Raw genomic sequence first — 19674 nt, 5'->3', positions numbered from 1 at the left:
CGCAGTGTTATGGCTTTGATAGGAATGGGGGGAAAAAAAGATTTGGAATACAGCCACACCTACAGAATTAGACAAAGGTTTCTTTTCCTGGCTATCAAATGTATACCAACTCGAATGTCTCATTCAGGCCAATACCCGATAGAATGTCTGGATACAATCTTGTGTAGTTACAGATCCAGTGTAAGGTGTGAACTCAAAACATATTGGTTTGGAAAAGTCAATTAAAACACTTCATAGTATTTATGCCATAGTTTGCGTATACTGGAATGGTAATGTAGACATCAGAGCCTGGCGATTAATACATCATTTAAATTCACAGTAGATGCGAGTCATATTTCAGAGGGTACAGATGAATTTTAATGGCGGCCGCAGGTTTGCTTTGACTTCACAGCTGCATGCGTGCAGCGGTCTGCGTACATAAACAGGAGAGGCACTGGAGGATCTGGCCACACAGACCACACAACACATGTCAGCCAGCCACATACACCAAAGCCACCCCCTGCCACCCCCTGCACGAGTGGACCATCCCACTGTGGCAAAAACAGACACCCCTCCCCGTCATGCACACAAGGAAAATGGACCAATCCGCCATAGACTGGCCATGTGCCAAACAGTCTGGTTTGGCAGTGGTAAAGGGCAGAGAGAACCCCGAAACAAACAGATACACCGCCTTTGAAAAGGGAGGGGGAGGGAGAGAGAGAGAGAGTATATATATATATATATATATTATATATTATAATATATATATATATATATATATGTGAATATGTATGAATGGGAGTATATATATATATATGTTTATACATATATACAGTATATATACACACACACACACACACACACACACACACACACACATATATATATATATATAATTCTATCAATAATTCTATCAAGTTATTCTATTACTGTTTGTCCTCTGATGTTTCACATGTTCCTTGCCATGCTTTGGCAATACAAATGAAAATTGTCATGCCAATAAAGTACTTTAAATTTGAATTTGAGAGTAAGTGAGAGAGACTGAGAAAGTGAGTGGGAGAGAGAGTGAGTGTGAGAGAGAGAGAGAGAAAGAGAGAGAAAAAGAGTCTGCTAATTACACAGCAGAAAGCAAGTCACTCAGTCAATTAGTCAGTCAGTCCCCTTCAGCATCCTCATATGGTAAGATCAAAGAAAGATGCAACGTTTCATCATCACACAACCAGACTCCATTTCACTTTGTTTAGATCTCAAACAAAATGGCTTCTGATAAACCCAGACTAATTGTGGGTTGTTTATTCTGTCCTATTCTTACCAACACACAAACATGGTCACGCGTACATTCACCGCTTGTGAGCGAATGGAAAGCTGACCTGAATTATAAAATGGCAGATAAAATCACAGCAAACTCCAGAGCTCCCCAAGTGCGAAGAGTCAGTGAGGCAGAGACTAGGGCACCAGGCCCGGGTGACCATCTACATGGGATTCCTGGTGCTATACTACAGTGCTGAACATCCACTGACACATCCTAGCTCAAGCGTTTTAGCGATTCTTCCTAAGATGTCTCAAATTGGAATCCTTCAGTTTGAAACAGTAGGAAGACGAAGCATTCAATGTTAAGAAAACAGAGCTAAATATCTGATGGATCTCCAGCATCTTGGTTTAAACTCGACGGTCTGATCCCTACAATAACTGCAGGAGGTCCAAGAAGGAGCTAAGCAGAGGTGCTGTTGTTGCTGTGGTGGTGGTTGTGCGCCTTCTTCCCACAAACAGAGTCATATTCGTACATGTGAATAGTGCAGATTTTGCAGAGAATGGTTTGAAATGACAGAATGGCTATGCACTTTTATTTTTCCACAGGACTTGCAACATTTTTCTTTCTTAATTGTTTGTACATGGCAGGATGGAGTGGTAATTAGTTTCGATCTTGCAGCCGAACACAGGTTAGACACAGCTGTTCTGCCCTGTCCAGGCCTGTTTCTGAACGTACCAGCTGCAATGACATGCTTTCATTCAAGAGCAAGATCTGAAAATTAAAGATGCTGCTGATTTTTTTTGAGACCTTATTGATTTTTCTATAAAAGGGGGCTTGCTTTTTCTCCAGCTGTCAAAAGCGTTTTTGTTCATCACTTTTTTTTTTCTTATCGTCACAAGCGCAATTATATTCCTTTGAAACATTCAAAGTTATTGTGGCTGCAGCATTATGGTGCTAAATAGCCGGTTTCCCGTCGTCGCCGAATTAAAAAATAAATAAATAAAAAACGAAACGGCAAACATGCCGTACATAAATAACAGCCAGATCTGTGAGTGCGAACGAGCCGCTTCAAAACCGGCCCAGTCATTTGGCCATAAAGGGTTAGAGGCAGTGGATTTTAATCCCCCCCCCCCTCCTCTTCCCACCCATCCGCCCCACGCTCACAAAGACCTCTCTTCAATAATAATCTGTCAAGCCTGGCTCCCAGGCCATTTCTTTTGATTGTCACCCCATTGTCATATTGCCTATCGACTTGTTAGATTAAACTAAATTTCACATGTCAATTAAATGAGTGTTGCCCTGGTGATTAGCAGATCCCACTAATTGTTTCACCCCCCCCCCTCCTTCCCAACTCCACCCCTCCACACCGCCCCGGCCCCCCCTCTTCCTCCTCCTCCTCCTCCCCCACCCATTTTCCACATGGAAGGGCAGGAAATAGGGCCTTTGTCTCGTAGCTCTGAACCCGGACCCTGTAAGATGTTAAAGAGGTTCTCGTCCTACCTCCTCCGGGTTGTGCCACTCTGCTTGCGGTTCAACGGAGGCCAGGGGTGGGAGGGAGGGCGGAGTCTGCTTCCAGGAGTACCTCCCTAATTTGTGGGGGGGGGGGGCAGGAGTTCATTGACAGGGAGCTGGTGGGAGAAGAAAAAAAAAAAACGCAAACAAGTCATCAGTGGACTCCTCTTCACACACTCCCACACGTGCACCCACACTGATAATTACCCAAACCAGCCTCCAGAGACACAACAGCCACAAAGACGGGGCCCCTAACCGCTTTAGACAAGGGCCAAGGCACTCCCAAGGCCCCCTCTCCCCCAGGCCCTTTGTCTCTTTCGCCTTGGGCATGTGTTTGTTTTGCCTTTGCTCAAATGAACTTGAGCCCCTCCCCCTCCCCCCCCCATCATTTTACCATGTGTTTCACGTAATGTGAAAGGTATTTAAAAGTGCATCGTTTAGAACGGTCAGACACTTGATAGGACACCCTTGCCTTGGAAGCGAGCAAGACCAATCAAAAAGAATGGCTATCGTTTTTGTAAAATACACATTCCTTCTAAAGAACGTGAAGAAAATTGTTGACACGGCCGAAAAGGAAGACCGTTTCCTTCAGCCTCGCTGAGGCTGATTAGCGTTGCGCACATCTGACTTTGACGCCGTCGGGAACGTTGGCAGAAGGTAAATGGCGAGACTCAACGGGGTCTCCCTCCACATTTTGGTGAACTGCGCTAGGCCGAGGCCCTGTCCCGTTTCAGATTTCACCTCTTCAGCATTTCACCCAACGCCACCCGCCTCTGCGTAATTGCTGGAGTTCTGTTTTTCGGAAGGGTACACGCACTGGGAAACATGGTCTACCCTCTGAACAGGAACAGCTGAGGTGACAGACTGGCTTACACTACAGTTACATTTTAAGCATTTTTTAAACACCCCCTTTCCTGAGTGACTTGCACAGCTTTTTATACTGCATGACATTACATAACAATCGCTTTGCAGGAACACTAATCCTGAGCGACTTGCTAAAGGGAGAGAAGTCATTCCCCAAATGCCAGACGTACAATCGATTTACACAACTAGATACCTTTTCCCCCGAAGTAAATCTGCTTTTCTGCACTTAAGGGCACAGCAACAGTGGCCCACCCCGTGACTCAAACCCGCAACCACTCCATGTCAAGGCCAGTTCACTAACAGTTATACTACGGTGACGCCCTAAAGCCAGCCAGACTAGGAATGTTTTCAGCGCAGGAATTCTCATTGGCTTCCTTCTGGGCTGGGCTCGAACAACAGCTTCCCCCTCCCCTCTCACGGGGAGTGCGGCCGTCGAGAGCGGCCTCAAGGGCAGCTCACCTTTATTACCAAGGTCACACTCAGTGAGAACCTGTGTGAGCCAGCACTCACGCATGCGTGTGTGTGTGTGTGTGTGTGCATGCGTGCGAGGCCCGAGACCACCGGCGCGCCCCACTGCTAAAAAGGGGGGGGGGGCGGGGTGGCAGTGCGTGCATGTGTGCACTCATGCGTGCGCCCGTGTGCGGATGAGTGCGCGTGTGAGCGGGAAGGCGAAAGGGCGGAGCACTACGCAGCCACCGCGCCCCCGCTGAAGGAGACGCCAGACAGCGGCGCCGGCGCCCTCGTCTCTCGTGCCGGCCGCTAAAGCGCAGGAGGGCGACGGACCCGCGCATGAATAAAAACTCAACGGCGGCCATGATGCAATAACGTGAGAAACCAAGACTCGCGGGGCACTCGTGAGTAAATTTACTTCTACACAACTGCGCGCTCAAAGAAACACTGGCTCCTGAACACGCTGCGGAGCAGAGGCTGAGGGCGCGGTCTCAGATAAATATTAACAATCAGGTATTATTTGATAAACTGCGGTTCATAGTCGATTCCCGCAAATCGTTTTGCTGATAAAAACTCAAATGCAAGCGCTGTGACAAAAAGGTCCCATTATGTTCCAATTCAAATTCCTCTGCCATTCATCAAAAAGAGAAATGCTTCAGCTGCTAAATCCATTCACCACTCAGAATCTGCACAAGGAGAGGAGACAGTGGTGATCAGCCACACACCAGCTGATGATTCTAGGTAGTAAGGGGTTTTAGTGCACCAACTAGGATTAGCTTCTGGTTCGATGGCTCATATAAAAATACATAAATATTAACCCTTCCCTCCTCCTCCTCCCAGAAGCCAATGGGCTCTAGCCTTGGGAGTGATGCACCACTTAAATCGGCCTCATTGTTTTCCGCTATGGGAAGGGTCCCAGAGAGTAAATACAGCCAACAGCCATTACTCTTCTGCTTGAGTGAACAAGGAGAGGCGAGGAGGAAGGGTAGAGGACAGGGGGCTGGGGGGGTTGGACTGGGCTTCTTGCTCCCATGGCAACAGTGAAGTTCAGGTCCTGCTGAGTAGTGAGCGGGCAGGGGCGGGGTGGTAGGGGGAAGCTAAGAAACTCCGGAGGTTTGGAGCCTGCGCTGGAAGGACCCACAGCTGGAAATGGGGGATTGGCCAGAGTAGGTGGGGTGACCGAGGAGATGCCTGTCATTAAATAAATTATGAAAGAGAAAGGCCGCTGGGATGAGGGCAAAGGGAGGGGTTGGGGTGTCCAGTCGAGGTCCAGGCCCCGTTGAGGCAGGAGGGGAGGTGATCCCCAGCTGCCACTAATTGAAAGTGGCGTGGTGATCTGATGAAACTCTGGGGACACTTTGGTTTGTCACTATGTATAAAGCCCTCCCGTTTAAGGGTGGCTGCCCTCATAGCAGAGTTAATTAATGCACAGCGTACTGCAAACCGCTGAAGATGGAACCCTATTGCTGGGCTGAAGCACCAGGGACTTCAAAGAAAGCGCCGGATCCTCCACATCAACAATACCTCACCGAGTCTCAGACAAGTTTAGACAAATCACACAGGCTGAACAGCAGAGTTCTAGTCTAGTACAAATAGCTTAGTATTCTAGTACAGATATTTTAATAATGCCATAATAGCGGCAGGACTGAACTGAACTGACGACAGATGCCGACCAGAGCAACACGGATGTACTGTGCCAGCAGGTGGAAAACGTTTTCATACCCAGGATGCACAAGGAAACAGATATAGAGGGCCTAATTAGCATCCTCATACATTCTGCAGTCTATTCCGGCTCCTCTTCTCAACCACTGTATGGCACCTGCAGTCAGTGGGATTGCCGAAATGCATCAGCATTGAGCCATCTGAATGTGATGCACACTAGCATGACTTAGAATCTCTTCTCCTGTAGTAAACATCCCCTTTTATTCCAATCTATACTTCGGCCACTTAGGCCTATAAATGGAGAGTTTGAAGTCATATACATGAACCCCTATGCGTTTCTTAAAACACAATTTTGTAAATATTTATCCTATAAAATACAGTGCAGCCAAATAGTATAAAATATAGTACATATCAGTTGCACACACAGTAAATAGTCTTCAACTATGATTTTGTATTTTGGGAAATACGATTATAACAATCATAATTACAGAGCACAAACTGATTCATTTAGGGTAAAGGTTGGAGTGAATATTATAGCACACGCATGGGCCATTTTCCATTTCTATGATGTTCTTACCTAGGATGTCCACCTATAATTAAAAGCATCCAGACCAAAAAATGACCAAAAGGAGCCACTGTCTCCTGAATAATAAAAAATTTAGCAGCCAAATCAATTTTTGGGCCAACAAAATTCTGAGTCCCAAACACAGAAACAATTAAGAAATTATATATTGGATATTGTTACAAGGACGGTTGGTCAGCGGATTTTGCAATGACCTTTGGAGCTGAGATTCAAACTTGTGCAACCCAAGTGGGGTGTTTTATTTACAAATGTGCCCCCAAATATTATACAAACACTTACAGATATGTACAAAACAAAAGAATAAGCACAACAATTATACTCATTCAATTTCTCTCAACCAATTACACCTACCTACTGCCAGCCACTACCGAGATCAAAATGACCTGCTTATATACACCCTACACATTATCCGTATACGGACTATACCATTTCTATACAATATTCAATTATCTCAGAAGAAATCACAGTATAAATTTTTACATATAGAAATCATTATACATATAGTATCCATTGCTACTTTATATCTAATAATCATATATCTAATTTGGTATGATAAAATATTACGGATGCACGTTATGGTCTCCCCCCGTCTAAAAGAGCCAATGAGTCTTGCCCAGCACTTCCAATAAAATTGCTCAGAATCGTGACGTTCGGATTACGTCATGGCTATTTGAAAATGGAACAAACGGAATAAACCACGGTTCATAGCAACTCCTAACAGTGTGTTTATTGAACATGGTATGTTAAAATAAAGCAGTTTAATGTTTGTACCCAGATTTGTATGTTTAAGTGATCTGCAGAATATTATGGTGGTGAGCAGATGTACAGTAGTGAATGTGTTTGAGTTGACAAACCGGCAAACATAAATGGTGTGCACTACATTCATGAAAGCGGCGTACTCTAAGAAGATAGATAAAACACGAGCGTTTTTTCTTTTTTTTTTTAAATAGTGTCCTAGCAGGAATAAAGGGCTCGCTCCGTTACTGATACATTTACATCAGTGGTTCTTAACCTGGGTTCGGTCGAACCCTAGGGGTTCGGTGAGTCGGTCTCAGGGGTTCGGTGGAGCCTCCGCCGCAGAGGTCCACCCCTCAGTCTAGTCTGCATTATTACACTATTTTTTACTAAAGAAGGGTTCGGTGAATGAGCATATGAAACTGGTGGGGTTCGGTGCCTCCAACAAGGTTAAGAACCACTGATTTACATGTACACTAATAATCTGAGCATAGCCCAATACAGGAAATACTCCAATTATATAAATGGTCATGTAAAGCATTGTCAGATATTCATAACCAGGGTAAGGTTTTAATCGCATTACGCGATACCTAATTAACACAGCTAGAGGTTTGCACAATCATTGGAATTACTTGTGTGTGCACCTTTGTCTGAGATCTTTCAGGTTTCTACATCTCCGCATCCACCGGATGCAGGAGCCATTTAGCACAACATGAGCTTGCCAGCTCACACCTGGAGGACTTCTGTGAAAAGAAGCGGTAACTGGCTGCGCGCACTTCCCGGTATGGATGTGCTAATGGGCGCGCTTCTGTTTTGATGCAGAACATTGTAGTGTTGAAACTAGTATGAGATAGAACTTAGCATCTCACATTTGAGAGAAAAGACTGCTGTGGAAACTGAGCAAATGCGACTGGAGGGTGAACTGGAAAATTCACCGCCACACACAAGGATGTATGCAGTTGGTCCACCAAATAACAGACAGTGAACTTGGTAGCTTTGCATAAAATCTGAAAACCAAAGATGAAAAACCGCCATGATTATGTTTACGTTCCATAAAGCAAGCTCTTTATTTTGAAGTAAATACAATTTGTGTGGTCTTTAGTGATAGGGTGAAAGGTTAATCTAGTTTGCCACTAATATTCAACCTTCTTAGCCACTTTTCTCCTTAAGAAATTGAATTGCACATTGATGACATTTGCGACTCAGTGGGTAATATTATGCATACACCTCAAGAAATCAATGATGTCTTTCAAATATTGTTATTGTTAATGTGATCAGCCTTTCAAATAGAAATACCACAGCAATTATAATTCTAACATTGGATGCTGAGCATTTAATAAAGTAAACTGGCCATATTTGTTTGCAACATTAGAATATTTTGGTTTTGGTTTTGTTAAATTGATTAAAATTTATAGCACTCTGTACTTCTGTAATTACAAAAAAGTTAATATGTCAACCCTTTTCTTTATGTAGCGGTACAAGACAGGGGTGTCTTGGCTGCTTTTGAGTAAGATTGAAGGTGTTCCAACATCATAGGTAACACACAAAATCAGTGTGATGATATTCTCTTTTATACAGAAACCTATAACATTGGTTCCTGAGGTTTTTAAGCCTTATAAACCAATTTGGTGTTGTATCAGGTTACACCATTAAGGAGCCCAAATGTGAAATACTTCCAATAAATCTTTTTAAAAGCCCAAATACTTGCACAGGACTACCACAGAACAACAAATATTGTGGAGTAGGGACACGTTTCTGTTATTTTCCTCAACAATTAATTATAATCCCACTAAAGTGTTATGAACGTTCTTTCAGAGAGAAGCATGTGTTGAGTCTTTGCCCTGGCTCACTGCTTCCGCCTGTGACAGATGCACAGATGGTCAAACCGGATAAGAGGACCTGGCCAAACCGCTGCACTGGCTCCCCTGTGCCAGGGCGCGTACAGCGCAGCCTCGCGTGGCCCACAGGGGGCACCGTGCCGCACACCGCCAACCTCCTCCGGAACACTTTCCCGCCAAACACACACCCTCCCCCCCCATTTCATTAGAACCACCGCCGGCCTCTCCTGGCGCCATCGCCTCTGTGGTACGAGCTGTGATTTACATGTATGTGCTGAAATCAGACTAACACAAACAGACAAATTAAAACCCCGGACATAAAATCCCGCCAAAAGGCGGCAGCTACGCAGTGCATTTATTGAAGTGCTAAATTAAACCATTTTGCAAGGATGCAAATTGCCACTATTACGTAAATTAATTGCTGGAAGAATACATTGAATTAATTAACTGACAGTATGGGACTTGAGGCTATGGGTCCCCCCCCTCCTCCTCCCCACAACAGACCCTGGTAAAAATGGGCACACAGAGCCACAAGCCCAGCTGCCTGGATTCAGTCACATCCTACGTGCCTGTCTTCAAGGTGTAAGGGCTACCCAGGGAGAGAGAGACACACCAGAGAGTCACTAAATCAAATTAAGAGGGGGGTGAAAGAGAAATCCATTTGCATTGTAAACGCACCATGAAAAATCCTGTTTGGCTGGTGGTGTGGTGTGTGGGGGGGGGGGGGGGGCAAGCTGGCCGCTGGCTGGAAGAACGGCTGGCTGAATCTTGAGAGATGTGCACACACCCCCCTCACCCCCCACACAGCTGAGCCCCCCGGGGTGAAAGCCACCCCCTGACCTTCTCAGCCAGGGGGGTCAAAGGGAATTTAACACAAGGGTCCCAGATTCCTCCAAGGTGATAATTGCCGTTTCTCTCAGTAGGGGGCCGTCGAGTGGAGGGTAAACAGGCGATGGAGTAACCCCCTCAACACACACACACACACACATTTACAAACACACACACGCGCGCGCAGACACACACACACACATACAAACACACACACACACACATACAAACACACACACACACACACACGCAGACACACACACACATACAAACACACACACACACACACGCAGACACACACACATACAAACACACACACATGCTGCTGCCACCCATGCATTATGGCGTCAAGTGAACACTGACAGAGCCCGTCACCCGCTGCGTGAACAGGGGGTTTTTACGGCACGCGTGTAAGAGCAGCAGTTATCATGGGACTGTGACGTAACCCTCGTCACCCAAGATGGCCAGCAAAGCACTTTTAAAATACTTTTTGTTTTGTTTTTTAAGTTGGAAGCTTATTAAATAAATAAACCCCCATCTTAATATTTTATTTTTTTTCCCCACCAGCATCAGGTCGGCCTAATGATTCCCTTTAATCATCCTCGTATCCCCACCCTGGGTGCGTGTCTGAGGAGGGTGATGAATGGCCTGCGTTGGGCCATGAGATCCCCTTCATCTATCCAAACTGACTGCTGGCCCACCGCACAGCACCCGTCCCGCACAGGCCTGCATCAGGGGATCAGCACCAGAGGATACCCAGAGCTCACATCCACATCCACATTTACATTACATCTGCACTTGGGCAGATGCTGCTACGCTCAGTGAATTATACACGTTACTTTTTTCCCCACTCTTTTTTAAATAAAAAAAACAGCTGGATACTTAACTTGTTCCCTACCGTCATACAATATAACCAGCCTTATAATCATATCGCTTTAACCAGCCCTGCATATGCAATGCAAAACCAAGAATGACAAAACCTTTGAACTAGGAGCAATCTAACGACAACATGCACCGTCCTCATCGTCGAATGGCAAATTTAAGCAAAGAGTTACATCATCTCTGTAGGCGGGGAGTGGAGGCGGGTTAATTCTGTCTTACCACACTGCATTCGGTCTTTAACTTTGAATTTACACAAAATAATGGAACATTTCACACAACATTTTCACACCAGTTTTCAATGAAAACTTTCAACTCGCGTTACTGTGCAAGAAAGGCAACAAGAGACACATTCTGGCATTTTTCCCAACTGAAATTTGCGAACAAACTGCGTCCTCAGTCCTGATCACCACAAAAAAAAGAGGAAAAAAAACGACTGCACATTCTAACATCATTTCCCCTTTTTTCTCAGACGCAGTGTCCCTTCCAGAAACATCCACATTGTTAGGGCGCCATTGCTTTGAAAGGGAACGCATTCTCTGTTCTACCCCAGCTCCCTTTATTCTGCCCACATGCAGCTTCCTCCAGCCACGCGCTGACGCTTCTGAGGGTACAGAGGCAGAGCCGCTGATTAAGAGACAGGACTAATGGTCTCCACAAAACCTGGAATGTATTTAAACGGCAACGGCAGCTTGGGAATCGTTCTCAGCTGAACGTCGTTAATACCTGGAATCATTTCCCTATTCCGGGGCTCGTGCATTTTGACTTATTAGACGCTACGACTGCGACTCTGACATCCGCTAACGCTCGTAACCACAGACACTCATTATCCTGCACAGTGGAAAAGGCGATAATAAAAGTCTGGGAAATGGCCTTCGGCTGTAGGATCCTGATGTGTCATCCTGACGAAGGAAACAGTAAACGAATGCTTTCGCTCATGCACCGTCAAAAGACACGAAGGCTACAACACAGTCATTAGATACCAACGTTCTTACACACAACTGCCTCCTGTCGTGGAGGTTATTCAGTTAATGATGCTTATGTGGATTATGTTGACCAGGCTGTTTTTATTTGTGGCACCATTCAATACTTGGGAGGGCGGCACAGCAGCGCACACACACACACGCATATGCAGACACATACACACACATACATATATTATGCTTGCGCACACACATACACATGCATATGCAGACACATACACACACATACATATGCTTGTGCACACACAGACACACACACACACACACACAAAACGGCAAGCCCCCTGCAATTGGAGTGCACCCAGGGCCCATCACTCTGCTCATTTCAGGAGCTTCATGCTTTTTAAGAGTCTGCTCTTTATCTGGGTTTCACATGTCCTCCCAGACTGCCACTTGACATCCCTTAACCCAGCTGCCAGCAATCAGGCCAGGCAGCAGGCCTCCAGAGACACAGCGCTGCACCTTGATTTCCACACAGTGCTACCGCAGCTAAGCCCCAATAATTACAGGTCAGAAGCTCTCTCCCTCCCCCCCCCCCACCCACCCACCCACCCAAACCACCTTTCGCCCATCTCACACAGGACTGAGCTGAAGAGGGACTGGTGGAAGATGGGGCGGGGGGGTGCATGCATTTATCTAGGCTGTTTGCTAAGCTATTCCTTGCCCGTGTGTGTATGTGTGTGTGTGGAAGGGGATGGGGGGGAGGTGTTTAATTCAGAGGCAAGCAAAACATTTTGCCTTCAAAACTTTCCAATAAATATCCTGCCCTTAATTCTAAACACCTGCTCATTAAACCTGCAGGAATGCTGAATGAAACCAAGTTTTGGTAGCAAGGTTTTTTTTTTGTTTTTTTTTTGTTTTAAACACCGTCTGTCTGGGTCTCACATCCTGACAGCAGGGTTTGTAATGCCTGTAACCAGGATTAGTTAGTTCAGGCAGAAAAGCCTTAGAACTGTAGGACTGCCTTGTTTACTCAGCTTGTCCCTGAACACATCAATTTGTAATTTGACTTTCACGAGCCAAAACCTTTTTCCAAATGCTAAAGGCAACAAATTCACCAAAAGCAGCTCACAAACATATCAAAGAGCATGCAGTACAGGGAAGGCAATGACAGTGCTAAACCTTCACAGCTGTAATAGTCTTACAGCATTTCATGATTCTGAGCCTTTTCAGCAGAAGGGACAGGGCTCTACACTAACATTTTTGGCAAGGTGCACAAGCTCCTAAACTGAGAATTTTAGGAGCGCATTAATGCATCCCACTTAGTAGGTGCACTCCTAAATTATTTTTCTAGTTAGCAGAAGGGACAGGGCTCTACACTAACATGTTTTCCAAGGAGCATGTGTTTTTAAATTGAAAAATTTAGGAGCACAGTAATGCATCCCAATTAGCAGGCATGCTGCTAAATATTTTTTTCCAGTTAGCACTCATCAATTTTCAGGAGCAAATGCTCCTAAAATGGGAGCACTGTAGAGCCCTGAAGAATCTTACTGGCTTCTCTGTTTGTGCTTAAACAGACAACCCAGAGCTGGCCCGGGACAGACAGAAAATAATAAGGCCCTTGCCAAACCCAAAAAAGCTCCTCGCCTCACCACACCCACTTGCCAGCAAGGCACTGGTCCTTAACCCTGATGCTTGTGGCCTAGTCAATGACAAATGAACTTTGTTTTCATTGGTTTTTAATTTCCCTTCTAATCAGCGACCAATATAGAACAAAGAACCCAGAATGTTTTAATTAAACGGGTTAACAACTTTAACTGATCAACAGCAAAACCCAGCATGTGCCGCAGCCCACCAGGACCAGGTTTTAGACCCACTGAGGTCAGAGGAAGCAAAAGAAGGGGGCAGCAGAACATGCCCTCCACACTCTGACCTCCAGTGGTAAAGGGATGGCGAAGGAGGCGGAGACAGCGCTGGCTCTGTCTCTGGTTTTGATTCCACAAAAACTCAGGGTGCCGCTGCGCCCACTGCACCTGTCAGCCATCAGCAGGCCCCCCGCCCTGCCCCTGTCAGCACGCTGAATATACCGCCGCGCTGAATGCCCCCGCTAGGCTAATTACTGCTTTTACCCCAGCGCCCCCACCATGCTCTGCTCTCCTGCCTCTCCGAGCTCTTCGTTTCTACCCGGGACTGACCTGGAAGCCAGCGACCGCCCCGCTCTCCAAGGTGTCCCAGCTGATGAAGCTAGCAGTGGTGCATACACAGATAGCCTTGTCTAGGCTTGACACTGAATGATGCTACTGCAATCAGTCAGGACCCAGATATGCACGAGACCTGTGTTCAATGCCGGCATCCATAATTTAAGACTAATGAAAAATTGAGGATATGACAAAAACATTTTTTAAAGATTTGAAAAAAAAAATACAAAGGTTAAATTTTGATGGCCAAACTGTATCTATCAACTGATGTAAATTAATATACAATGGGGTAAATTACCATTTAAAAGCGTGTGTTAAAGCAACCTGTATTGCCAAAAAAAAAAAAAAAACATTTCCATTTCGACCAATGCTTTATGATGATCGTTTACACTTCGAAATTCCAACATGTCTATCCAAATAACGTCACTTATAAATCGCTTGTAAGGCTGAATTTTCATAAACAATGTAAACTGAGTTTTTTAAGAAACAATATAACAACAAAACATGAAACAGCCGGCTGGCTTAAACACAGACACATCCAACACATTCATTTCAACATGGCTTCTTTAAACGAACTTGATGAACAATATGCACGTGACTGGCCGCCGTCTGTATCTTTTCAGTCCCAAGATGCAGGAATCGTGTATCTTCCAGCACTGTCGTCGTGGACCGCAGCTGTTACACAGACCGCCTTGGGAGAGCTACGTGTTTTAAAATGCGTGTTTTATTTAGATTTGCTAGTGTAAAACATGCAACTTCACGCCAGGCGGCATAACAGAAGTGGCATGCCTGAAAGATAAATGTCTAATTTTGAATTCCTAAGTGTTTGTACACGGTCAACGTTGAGTGGTTCAAATGTATTCTGTTGAAAAATAACAAAACGCCGCACACGAACGGTACCAACAACGCGCCTACCAAATGGGGCACTCCTACATAACCACTTAACCAGACGGCTGTCTCTTTTTTCCCCTGCTCACTCCGGTAACGCTGTCTAAGGTCGAAACCTCGACAGTTTTCACTTTAGATCTCATTATAGTCCCGTCTTTCACCCTCTGCAGTAATAGCACCGTTTGTGGCTCGAGTCAGCCCCTGTGCGACAGACACCATTGTATTTGCGTTCACGTTATCGCGGCTCTCGACTGCATTACTGGCGTCAGCATAAAAGTGTGTCGTCGGTGCTAAACTTGCAGGTAATGTAAGTCACGGCTAAAAAAAACCTCACAGTCAGCACGCGATTCACTCACTGACTCCCCCTCTCGTGCCTCTGTCAGCCTGTGGTTTATCCAGCGCTCACGAGCATCACTCAGTCCTCACCTGCTGGGCTTCATGTTCAGCATGCCAGGTTCTGGACATTTCTAGCTCCCGGTCCTGCGACATATTTCAGTTCTGACCCGTTGATGTCACTTCCTGTGTATCTAATCGCATGAAATCCCTCAGCTCACAAAAAATCATATGCCATCAAATGCTCATTTTCTTGCTGGGTCGCCAAGCCGAATGAGTTCACAAGGTCATGTAGAGAGTATTGCATAACAGCAGTCTGTGGTCTGTTGTCTCCCGCCCTGCGCATTTATAGAATTTAAAGCGATATCCAGCATCCCAGTGCGAACATCCGATGACACTTGCGCATAACAGTTTTATATAAGCACACTCCGATGCATTCCTTGCCGGTGATATTGTAGAGCTGAGATTCAGTCAACGGAACGTCCTGCGCATTTCTCGCAAAATGCGTAAGCTACCCTTAAAGTAGATCCCAGTATAACTTAATCACGACGTTTACGTGGATCAAAGCAAAGCACTTACATTAAGGACGTAAGCACTGCACGTGAACATAAACTCGAAATACCAGTGTTTGTAATAGAGATTTGTTTAGACTCACATACATCTGAGAGGAAATAGCGTGACCTGATGGATAGTGAATTGTAGGAGAGTTATTTCTCTTTTAGATTTCACAGAGCAGCCTATATCTTGTATCCAGAACACCAAGAGAAGTCTCGCAAATGTTATTCATAGTGCCCTATTTCCACCCCCAGTGAAACTTGAAGGTGCAGCCGGCACATAGACAGTTGTAAGGGATAATAGAGTTGCTTCAGATGAGCATCTGAATGGCCTGTGATTGAACTCTCATGACCTGACGGTGTGCTTAGCTCATCGCTGTGCATCGTTCTTTTTCACCCTGCTCTGGGAGCACACGGCTGCAGCCCGAGATATGCAAGCAGTGCATCGCTAACACTCCCAACACCCGGACAGTCGGCATTCTTGCTTTCAGCTGCAGTCTAGCAGAACGCGTATTTGTTTACAATACTTTCTCTTTTTTTTAAAAAACATTATTTCTGGCCCCAGGGCCTTGACCCAGGGCAAACCAATAGTTGCATTTTTCTCAAGAGCGCCATTACGGACTTAGACCCAGCCCTGTTTGTGGTTAGCGGGGTGGAGGGAGCACGGGCAGGAAACATCAGTCTTGGAGGGACTCTCAGTCTGCTCCACAGGACTAGCCAGCCTGGCAGGGAAAGTAAACAATAGATACTTTTTTTTTGGGGGGGGGGGGGGGTTGCAGTAGAGGAGTAAGAGCGTTTGGGTTTGGGTTCGGACCCCTGCGAGGAGCGGTATCTCATTTCCCGTCGCCAGGTCTTTCTTCTCTACCTTTGAACCCCCCTGGTTCTGCGGCCCATCTGGACCGTTCAGAGGATCTCCCCTTACACCCCGTCCCCCCAGTCAGGGCGCGGAGGTGATAGATGACCACTAGCCTGCCAATACTGCATGATATTTCAATTTCCTGCCAGGACAGAGGCATCCCCAAAGGTCGGCTCCAGTTCACGGGCACAGTATGGTGTCTGTGGCAGCCACGATGGGTTTGGATGAACCCAGACCCCAAACATTCAGCTGAACACATTCCAGCACATGGGTCCAGGCTGCGTAACCTTAGCAATCCATCCAAGCCACAGACACAGAATTGCATGTTATTGCTGGAGGCGGTAAAAATGCTCTGGCGAAAGACATTATCTAACTCAAATAAATTATTCTTGCTGTATTATATTTACGTAACTATTTGAAATAATAACCATTTAAGAGTTATATTTTCTTTGTGTATATTTTAGTCTCCCTGGAAGTTACGCAAATTAGTAATTTCATCTTCACATTCAATATCTGTCTCTAAAATTATACAATGAGATGATGTTTTGAAAATGATACATCCTGTCCAAAAACAGAACTTTAAAAAATGTGTGTTGTTTACATAAGAACCCAGAAAAAGGAGCCAGGAATCAAACAACGTAGTTTTGTGAGAAATATCCGTAGTTGAAAGAGAATTCATGCTTCAGTAGACATGGAGGCATTTCAAGGAGGCAAAACTTCAATGGTCTGGACCCCTTCTTCTCTCTCCTTGAAAACATTTGGCAAACATTCTCGGGGAGGGGGAAATGGTGGGGGGAAGGGGTGCAAGATTATGCAAAGAATACAACTAGGAATGAAGTCATGGATCATACTGTAATGGACACCTCACTATACTTTATTGGTCAGAAATTTATGTTTTGAGCGAACATGAATATGAAACACTGCTGCAGACAAGTACTCAATATGTGTGTATGTGGGTGTGTGTGTGTGTGTGTGTGTGTGTGTGTGTGCATGAGTCTGTGTTTGTGCATGGGTGTGTTTGTATGTACATATATGTCTGTGTGTTAATTCTCTGCCCTGTTTATCTGTGTATTGGAGAAGGTGAGAACTTGGTTTCCCATACAGCGGGCTTGCATTGGGTGAACTGAAATGGGGGAGGGGCTGGTGAGACAGGCTGGGAAGCAGGCTAGTGCGACCTAGTGGCAGGAGAGGGGGACAGGGATCCAGACTGTCACCGAGCGTCCCACACAGGAGGGGGGGGGGGGGGGGGCAGAGGAGGAACATGGTACTGCTACACGCACCCACACCCAGTCACTGTAAACCGAGATCATCTCAGAGCACCCTGTGGTGAGGGGGGGGGGGGCGTGGGGGGAGGGTCCTTTAAACATGAGGAGATTACCCCCTGCGTCTGTCTGCACATGCACGCACATACAATCATGTGCATATACATGCATGCACACATACATGCACACGCAGATTAAAACTTGAGAGCAGGCCTATAATTGCACACACACGCAACACAAACAAGTGTAGACTCATTCACGTATGCAGGAGAGCACAGAGACACACACGCAGGCAATCACATGTAAACACACACAGCATTAGTCACACATGGACGTACTACTTACTATAGTATGAGGCTATAATTATACTGGTTGTGTGTGTGTGTGTGTGTGCAAAATACACTGGTGAAATGGAACATAGCACTGGCACAAATTATGGAAACATAATGTTTAAAAAAGTTTAGTACTCTTAAATCTTTATCTATGATCTATGTTCTGTCGTTGTTTCTCAGAGCCATTTTGGTCCGTCAAAATTTATTCAAAACAGATATTTTCTTGACCCCGAGTAGTAAAGACAATCAGTATAGTTCAAATAATGTGTACAAGCCAAAAAAGGCTTTCTATGCATTAATTTTATTAATTTATTTAGAAAATTACTAGACAAAGAAATACATGTTCAAGCTGATTATAAAATTTCCAGCAGTAAGATGCATTAGACTGCCCAATTATGTAGTTATGAACTATTGCAGATCAGAAGGTGCAATGATTATTACTTCTTTAACACGAATGATAATTATGTCTTCATTTTTGTTTCATATTAATATTACATTTATTACATATAACATTTATTATGCCAAGAGAAGAAATTGTTGTGCAACATTGCACTAATCATCAAAATACATTTAAAAATGCATTGTTTCCATAAATTGTGCCAGTACTGTACATGTATTATATTACTATATTCATGAATTATACTATAGATATCATACACTATAGATGTTATCGGTCTCTGCCGTTGTCATGCCAAAAATAAGACATAACACATAACCCTCAAACACCACCCACCATAAATGACTCAGTTCTCTGCGATCAGAATTGTATTGGTCTCCTATCCCACCTCCTGCTCCGCCTTCCTTTCCGACCAAATGGCGCTAATGGCAACTTCAGAGTCAATAGCTTAGTGACTGCTGGTTTTTACCCCCCTTTCCCCCCCCCCAAAAAATCTTCTAAAAACCCCTTTGATTGGCAGGCTCCGGTAGATAAGGGGATGGGTGTTTTTCCCCTCTCAGGTGGACCGTGAAAGTCAGCCAATCATCTCAACAGCTGCGAGATTCAACGTAGCAACGTAAATCACCAACGCCCCAGAATCAATCCCACGACCACAGACTAGCCACTCCTTCCGTGTGCGTGGATGTGATGAAACAGGAAGACAGTACACAGATGGAAAGGGGGGCGTGAAGGACAGGAGGAGGATTGGGGCGCATGTTTGTTTTTTGGGGGGGGTGGAGACAGACACCCTAAAGCAGGATTTAGTGTTAGAAGGAGGCAAGAGCCAGCAGATCCCGTCACTAGCGAGAGGAGATTAATAATAAATTAAGGCATCCCCTAAAAAGATATTCATGCATGTTAATGCATCCATTATTTATAGTCTGCACGCAGGCGATGGGGGGATCCTGTCTCTGTCACATGACAGGGGCGGGGCCGCGGGGAAGGCAGGGGCATCTGCCCGTTGTGGCTAACAAAACGGGCCAAGGGGCTGGGCCTCACGGCCAGACAGCCAGAACATGGGGGTGCTGGCCGCCCTAGCCCTGATGTGGGAGGGGAGTGGTGGATTAAACAAATAAATACATGATAAGAAATAATCACAGCAGGGATGTCAGGCTCAGAGGAGACAAAGAGGCAGAAGGGGAAGGGGGGGGCGGGCGGGGGTGCGGGCAAGGAGGAAAGGGGGGGTCAACCCAGCTTTACTGTCTGGACTGCCAAAATCCATCATGGGCAGATCAACTTAACCTTTTTTTTGAGCGTGTTTATTCAATCCACTGTACACACAGTACATTTTTTTTTAACAAAGTCACATG

General features: G+C 45.4%; 1 long non-coding RNA gene across 2 annotated transcripts in view; it reads right to left on the bottom strand.

The window, feature by feature from the left end:
• The window catches only part of LOC135251591 (uncharacterized), a 102083-nt gene extending 86684 nt beyond the window's left edge, over positions 1 to 15399 (bottom strand). The window contains exons 1-2 of one of the 2 annotated variants that reach the window (XR_010329163.1): positions 14948 to 15399; positions 2732 to 2859 (exon numbers count right to left, since the gene is read on the bottom strand). This is a non-coding gene — a long non-coding RNA (uncharacterized LOC135251591). The remainder of the gene's footprint in view (positions 1 to 2731; positions 2860 to 14947) is intronic. The other variant, XR_010329164.1, reaches the window with a different exon arrangement.
• Positions 15400 to 19674: the final 4275 nt, after the last annotated feature.

The sequence above is a fragment of the Anguilla rostrata genome, chromosome 3, assembly GCF_018555375.3.
Source record: "Anguilla rostrata isolate EN2019 chromosome 3, ASM1855537v3, whole genome shotgun sequence".
Lineage (NCBI taxonomy): Eukaryota > Metazoa > Chordata > Actinopteri > Anguilliformes > Anguillidae > Anguilla > Anguilla rostrata.
The sequence above is the reverse complement of the archived record's forward strand: the minus strand, read 5'-3'. Positions and strand labels throughout refer to the sequence as shown.